Raw genomic sequence first — 6,091 nt, 5'->3', positions numbered from 1 at the left:
CACACTAGTTATGCCCATGCGGTACAAGCGTAGATTACTAACACTAGGGTTGTTAATCCTAGATTCGTAACTCTTAAAAGCTCCTAAGACCCTTGAAAAGTCCTCACTATCAATTAACAGTGTCATTTTAAGGAAAGCTAATTGTAGTGTCTATTAAGTGAATCTAACTCGCCAACCTCCTCTCACGATTATGTAGCAAGTTATATTAAATCTGCATCGGATGTTTCACTCAAACATGCAGTATTACGGAACAACTTAAGGAAGAAACGAAGTAAAAACAAAACAGATATTAAATAGAAAAAGGAATTATATTACCAAAGTCGTTACTAACACATCCCTAGAATCTTATGAATTTAGTTACACATGATAGAATAATCTAAAAACATAGTTTGAAGGGAAAACAAAGTAAATATAAGAACTAAAGCGATAAAACTCAAAGGTAGAATCCTCGTAGCCTTGATCTTCACTTGAATCCGTCTTCAACCTCTTGCACAGCGAAGAACTCTCAAATATTATGCTCTAGAATTGTGAGGCAAAAAGCGTGTAAAGTAAAGTATTCGTGTGTCCGTAATGAAGAGCTTTAGAGGGTATATATAGTGAATGGGTCGAATCCTATTGGTAGAAGGAAAAAGGTGGCTAATTTTGCTAAACTCTGGAGAGAAAATAGGTCAACTCATGTGCCGCATTTTCGCAGCGGACCCCTGCACCTTGGCCAACGATCGATGTGCGTTGTCCGCAGCGGGCCGCTGGACGTCTCGAACGCTCCAGACTTCTATCTTCGACTTTTTCTTATCTTTTTGACTCAAATATGCACAATTCTCACAAAATATGTTAAAATACCAAAATAGTAAAACATGTAAAATACGGACATGGTTTGGGAATTAGACATTTAAAACATACCAAATAAGGGTCTTAAAACAGTGCAAAATCCGAGCGTATCAATGACTTCACTGGATCAGTTCAGCGGCTCAGCGGATCAACTTGACTCTTTTTTCACGTTATTTTCATCCCTTTTCTGAGTTAATCTGGTAATCCTTGCACTCTCTAGTTCTTCGTTTTCTAGCTTCTTCACACTCAAATTTGTCATTCTTTTTGCACATTGTTAGCCATGTTAGTGTAATAAACCCAATAAAACCATGAATGTATCGAGCCCGATCATAATCCAACATGCCAAATCTCGTACTCCCACGTGTAATTTAGTTTCCTTTGCAGACTTGTTATTGATATGCTCTCTCCACAAATCAATTAAAGCCATTGGCATTGTCTGTATATATTTTAAAATTTGAAAATTGTATGCATGTATTGAGATAGAAAAGATCTGAAAAATAGTATGAACACGTCTTACTAATGTTTGGCGTTGGACTTCCCAATGACGTATGAGAAAGTTGAATTTTGACCTACTCTTGACGATGATACAATGTTGGTCAATTTTTTTGTTCTCTGCAATGCAAATAGATGCATTGGTGATTGATAAATACATCGTTTTTTTTGGGATATTGGCCCTTAATATCATGAAACTTTCAAAAGTTGGGTTCTTCTCATGAATTTTAAATTTTACAAATAATATCACGAACTTTACCTGAGTTTGTTATTTCCCACCAACGAAAAAATTCTAGCTATATTAATGGATGGAAGAACAATTTTGGAGGGTGTACTTCAAGAAAAACTATCCTCAAATATTGAAGAACTTGAAACTCTTGAAGTTGTTATCGAGAAATTAAGAAAAAAAATCCGTATTATGATATTATTTGCCGTAATTTTTTCAGCGGTGGGAAATAACAAAGTCAGGTGAAGTTCGTGATATTATTGGCCAAATTTAAAGTTCATGGGAAAAACCCAACTTTTTGAAAGTTCCATGATATTAGGGGTCAATATCCCTTTTTTTTATCAAAAACATCCAAAGTGGGCGGGAGGTTTAGGCAGACCCCCAATATGTAAATAAAATCAAAATATATTGTTCCAAGTGACTAGGATCCAAAGATAGAAAAAGAAAAAATAAACTGGAAGTCCCACAAGTCGGGTACCTCTATGCTATCAAAGCTGAACTAGAACTATAATGGACAAGTGCAAAAACGAAGAGCAAAATAACAAAGACTAAACATAATAACAAAATCAGTCCACATCCCTATGTCGGAAGTGGAAGATAGAATATCTCAGCTGGTCCATCCTAACAAGAGCCTTCGGGTACTGAGGCGTAGAGACTAAATCTTAGAAGGACAAGGCAAGGGTCTACCCCCTTCTCTGCAAGGAAGTCGGCAACACGGATTTCCTCTTTGTAGATGTGTGAGAATCTAACCTGCCACTGAGAAATCATGCTCCGAATCAAAGCCATATAATGTCAGAGATCTGCAGAGCCAAGCTGTTCACATTACAGTAAGTAACAAGAGCCGCTGAGTCCAGCTCGATCCAAATAAGAGTGGAGAGCTCCATAGCCATCCGAAAACCTTGAAGAAGAGTCTCAAAACTCGACGATGCAACAACAACAGGAGAACAGAAGGCCCTCAAAAAGATCTCCATTAGAATCACGAACCAAGCCACCACCTCCGGCCTCTAGTGTCAATGTAGAGAAGGCTCCGTCAGTGTCCAGCTTCACCCATGGAGCATCAGGAGGATGCCAGAGGACCATGAGCGAATATAGAACACGCTGTCTGGGAAATGATGTCATCAAATTAACCGACGACGAGCATCCTGCTAGGGTTTGGTGCCCCTTGCACAGCGGAAGACTTGTAAAAAATAAATAAATCAGACAAGGATCTATTTGACCGATTATGCGATTAATCAGTTCACATGTTAAACAGATAATTGCATGCTAGAACGCAAATAATTCATGCTTAAAGAAAGTAAATCCTAAACATGAATACTACGGTTTAGAGTTACCGATTTGATTCTCCAAAGAATCGCCGATTGCTCGCGCCTTCCCCACGTGATGATCTTGAGTACTAGACCACAGATCTTCTCTTTGGTTCCCGACCTGTATTCCGATATCAGTGTGGGCTGATCTTATAAAAATACTAGGATTCGAATAAAGAAGACGGAAAATTCCTCACGGAGGAAGAGCTGAAATTTTCACGGAGGAGAAAATAAAAGAAAAAATCGTCCCTGCTCTGAAAAGAGCGGACGCTATTTTTCATAATGAATAATCAAAATATCTGTCTCCTTTATTCTCCTATTTATATTAAGTTCCTTTTGGGCCCAGACAGAGATCTATGGAAGGTTTTGGATATGGGCTCCCCCAATTAGTTTTTTACTAATTAAATTGGACCCACAATTTAATACAAGCTTATATTGAAATATTACGAGCAGCCACTACAGAAGAAATATTGCACTTCCCATCTAAATCCGAAATTACAAGTAATCCGGGCTTCTGTTTTATTTGTTATTTATTTCGCGCTTAAGATAGAAATGTCCATTAATTAATTAGTGTCTGCTATAGACTTAATTAATTAAAATCCTTTAATTCCAAGAGTGGACTTAGCAAGAAACAGTTTTTATTATTCATGGAATAATTAAATTCCAAGTGGCCAGTTTTCTGAATAATAAAATCTTGTTCGAGCTCCTCTTGAGGACATTATCAAACGAGACTCACCTCGCGCGCGATTCAAAATAATAGCAATCCTAGCACCGCTAGATATTAATCACCACTAGCCAATATATCAGGATTATTGGTTTGCGGAAAAACCTGCACCATTTGATAAGTCAAAGTAGTGCATGATCAACACCGTATGCTCAATGCTAACGTATGTAGATTAAGAAATAGTTATTTATCAAGACCTAGTCTTTCAGTAGATAGCATAAAGACACGTCTTGCTGTTAGATCCATTCAGTGCTATACCACACCAACGTCATCTTATTTCAGTAAGGCTTAGAAATAATCGAACTGACATTGCAACCTTTCACGATAGGTAGTCTAAGCCAATCTGGGTTGTGAAATTCTTCATTTTCTTTTGCATAGCATTGCATAGAACTGACTGTGTTACCTTAAAGTGGACGTCGCCCACAACCAGTCTACTAAGCAAAAGACTTAGACTTTGTTTGCTTCTTATACATATAAATGTTTATAAAACATCTTATAAATGCACAAGCAAACACAATGTAATAATATATTGATTCTATTCGTGCGAAACTGCTCGAATAATACTGAATCGGGTTAAAAGTGGATTATAGAGTTTTACGTATACAAGCAAGATTCTATTCGAGCGAAATTTGCTCGAAACATGCTTTCCAGTATACCAAACCTAACAATCTCTCACTTATACTCAAAACATGCTTTCGAGTATACCCACTGCCAAAAACTCTCCCACTTATACACAAAGCAGGTATTGGTACTAGATATATCGAACCACCATTCATTTCACATCATGTTTGAACATGTTGCCACAAAGGCATTTTATGTAAAAAATCTGCTTGGTTGTTCTCTGATCATATCTTTTCCACCATAATGTCTTTGCTGCATACTTGATCTTTAATTAATTTTATCACTCTATATGATTGCTTAGCTTTATTAGCTCGTGTGTCCCTTGAGTTAGCCTTCAATAGAGTAATCACAACCAAATGTAATACTCATAGGCATACTCAAACTTACGATTAAAGCTATTAGGAAGATACTCCTACGGTAAACACATATTTAGAGGATGACTTACTCGATCACTGATTAGTCATAAAACTAAGTCAGTGTAACCCCAAGGACATTACATGAATGACAGGTAAACTAGAATATAGCAATTAGTCTTTCTCAAGCACTATTGTATACTCTTTACCTCAATCAAAGTCCTTTGTCATGGTTAATATGATATATACTTGTCATGCATAAGCACAACTAATATCAAACTTAGTATACATTATAGCATACACGAGACAACTATATCCGAAACTAGTCTCATAATTGTTGATCTCACTAAGCGTCAAACGACACTTGACTAGAGACAAGGCAACTCCATCTTGAAAGGTATAAACCTTTTCATGGAATTTCTAATGCTAAAATGTTCTAAGGAATGTACAAATATAGGATTCCTAAGAGAATCTCAACATTCTTTCTAGCAATCTTAAAAGGACTTAGATGCTGAGAATGTAATTAGTTTCTATTTAATCCTGTATCTTAAAACTGGGTAGACAACCGGTTTTCCTACGCCAGATGCCAATCTTAGTTGTTTGCAACTTTTGTAGATATCATCATCGTAGAGTACCAATAATACCATATTAAATGCACTTTCAACTTCCTTGTGCTTACAACACTTTTAAGGACACAAGTCAAATTCCAAATATTTGACAATTTTGATAAAACACATATACTCTGATTTAGATGCTTGTCTAAGACCACGAAGGTCTTTATAAGCTTCCAATCATGCGTTTCTTGCCCTTAATTACATATCTATTAGGATGTTCTAGTAGATGATTTCCTCTAGACATCTATTTATAGAAGGTTGTCTTGACAATCATAATACATATATTCTAATTAATGTAAGTTCTAATAGACAATAGGATCGAATAAATCTTGGCACAACGATAGCGAGAAGATTAATTCTCTTTGGGCATAACCCATTGTCATTGTCTGGCCATTTGAGATCCACATTTACACGTGCAAACATACTTGCTCCCACTGACTGACACAGCCTGTAGGTAGTATTGCAAGTCTTGTAAAACATGTTGTCTATCTTAGATTGTAAGACTGACACAGCCTGTAGGTAGTATTGCAAGTCTTGTAAAACATGTTGTCTATCTTAGATTGTAATATGGAATCTATCACCTTTTCAAAGATGATTATCCAAATTAACCAATACTACATTGTAGTTAAAGGGATTATGTTCAAGTTAATCTAAGACTGAGTCTTACGACACTCTTAGACCCATGAACTTGTTGTGTTCCAGTGGAACGCTCCTACTACGATATGGTTCTTACAATCTTAGGTACTGAAGTTGATTTTATTATAGCAAAAGTTTCTAATGGTATGACTTCTTGGTAATGTGGAAAATCCGATATCTCTCTCTTTATTTTGAGAGTTATCACGTTGTTAGGCTTGTAGTTCATCTCTTGATCTTCATACAAGAATTATATCTTTGAAGATTACAGAATTTATAACCTTTCATCATTTGGG

This window comes from Salvia hispanica, chromosome 1 (assembly GCF_029641045.1).
Source record: "Salvia hispanica isolate PSC_SH4W2 chromosome 1, Shi_PSC_v1, whole genome shotgun sequence".
NCBI lineage: Eukaryota > Viridiplantae > Streptophyta > Magnoliopsida > Lamiales > Lamiaceae > Salvia > Salvia hispanica.
Note: the sequence above shows the minus strand (reverse complement) of the source record.